The sequence below is a fragment of the Colobus angolensis genome, unplaced genomic scaffold, assembly GCF_000951035.1.
Source record: "Colobus angolensis palliatus isolate OR3802 unplaced genomic scaffold, Cang.pa_1.0 Scaffold214, whole genome shotgun sequence".
Lineage (NCBI taxonomy): Eukaryota > Metazoa > Chordata > Mammalia > Primates > Cercopithecidae > Colobus > Colobus angolensis.
This window is the reverse complement of record NW_012115311.1, coordinates 871,301-873,588: the sequence shown is the minus strand read 5'-3', so window position 1 is coordinate 873,588 and position 2,288 is coordinate 871,301. Positions and strand designations below refer to the sequence as shown.

Here is a 2,288-nt window from a genome sequence, read left to right as displayed (position 1 = left end):
TTACAACAGCAGGCATTTTCTCTTCCTCTTCTTCACAGGAGGTGGGCAGAGAACTGCTCAGATAGCTTCATCAAACACTGTTTTGAACCCTTGCTATGTGAGAGCCAAGCACTTCAGGTATTTTAAAGCACCAGTCTCCTTATTCCTGGCTAAAAACTGCAGATAGGTGATAGGAGTCAGTTTCTTCTCCTTCAGTTTCTCAATTGTGTCTTTAACAACACTAAGATCAAGTTTACTTCCCACAATAATGATGGGAGTGTTGGGAAAATGGTACTGCATTTCAGAATGCCACCCTGCATTTTCAAATGATGCAGGACTCATGAGGGAGAAGCATATTAAAAATATGTCTGTTTACCGATAGAATGGGGGCATGATCTGTCATAATCTTCTTGTCCAGATGTATCCCATAAGCCCAGATTCACTGGCTTTCCATCTACCTTAACATTGGCAGCAGAATAATTGTCAAAGACAATAGTAATAATGCACTGGGAAATGCATTGGGTGTAACACTGATTAGTAGGCAAGTTTTACTTATAGCTCCATCTCCAACCACCACACACTTGATGGCTTGCACCTGGGTCGCTCGCTGGGCTCTGGCAGTGGTGGTCAGGCATTAAGACAAGAAGTGGTGGGATAGAAGCATGGTAGGCAGGTGTATGACTGCAGGTGGCAGGGGATGGGGTGCCAAGGTTGTTGTCCATGCCACCTCACCCTTAGCCCCAAATGGGAATCTTTTGAAAATGCCTAAAATAATTAATTCATGTGCACAATTGGAAAAAGCTGGGTTTAAACAAAATGAGTGAGAGACTTACTGTCACTAGCACTTAGATGCTTCTATTTAGGTGAGTGCAAAAGTAATTGCAGTTTTTGCATTGTTGGAATTTGCCATTTGGTATTGGAATACATTCTTAAATAATGTGGTTTTGTTATACATCATTTTAGTGAGTATTTTTCACTTTAGTTCTTTTGTTAATGACATTACTCGATGTTTATTTTTTGTTTATTTTAGACTATGGAAATGATGTTAGACAAAAAGCAAATTCAAGCAATTTTGTTATTCGAGTTCAAAATGGGTTGTAAAGCGTGGAGACAACTTGCAATATCAATAATGCATTTGGTCCAGAAACTGCTAATGAACATACAGTGCAGTGGTGGTTCAAGAAGTTTTGCAAAAGAGACAACAGCCTTGAAGATAGGGAGCGTAGTGGCCAGCCATCAGAAGTTGACAATGACCAATTGATAGCAATAATCAAAGCTGACCCTCTTACAATTACACAAGATGTTGCTAAATAACTCGATGTTGACCATTCTATGGTCATTTGGCATTTGAAGCCAATTGGAAAGGTGAAAAAGCTTGATAAGTGAGTGCCTTATGAGCTGAGCAAAAATTTTAAAAAATAATAATTTTTTTGAAGTGCTGTCTTCTCTTATTGTACACAACAACAAACCATTTCTTGATTGGATTTGTGCAATGAAAAGTGGCTTTAAATTTTTTTTTTTTTCTGAGATGGAGTCTTGCTCTGTCACCCAGACTGGAGTGTGGTGGTGGTTCAGTCTCAGCTCACTGAACCCTCAGCCTCCCAGGTTCAAGTGATTCTCCTGCCTCAGCCTCCCAGGTAACTAGGGTTATAGGCATGTGCCACCACGCCCGGCTAATTTTTGTACTTTTAGTAGAGATGGGGTTTTGCCATATTGGCCAGGCTGGTCTTGAACTCCTGCTCAGGTGATTCACCCACCTTGGCCTCTCAAAGCGCTAGGATTACAGGCGTGAGCCACTGCGCCCGGCCAAAAAGTGGATTTTATATGACAACTGGTGACAGTCAGTTCAGTGGTTGGACCGAGAAGAAGCTCCAAAGCACTTCTCAAAGTCAAACTTGCACCAAAAAAAGGTCATGGTCACTGTGTGATGGTCTGCTGCCAATCTGATCCATGACAGCTTTCTGAATCCCTGTGAAACCATTACATCTGAGAAGTATGCTCAGCAAATCAGTGAGATCCACTGAAAACTGCAAAGCCTGCAGCCAGCATTGGTCAACAAAAAGGGCCCAACTCTTCTCCATGACAACATCCAACCACACGTTGCACAACCAATGCTTCAAAAGTTGAACAAATTGGGCTATGAAGTTTTGCCTCATCTGCCATGTTCGCCTGACCTCCCGCCAACTGACTATCTCTTCTTCAAGCATCTCAACAACTTTTCTCAGGGAAAACGCTTCCATAACTAGCAGGATGCAGAAAATGCTTTCCAAGAGTTTGTTGAATCCTGAAGCACAGATTTTTATGCTACA

At 41.8% G+C, this 2,288-nt stretch overlaps 1 pseudogene; it reads right to left on the bottom strand.

The window, feature by feature from the left end:
* Positions 1-2,288, bottom strand: part of LOC105512558 — a 19,015-nt pseudogene continuing 16,727 nt past the window's right edge.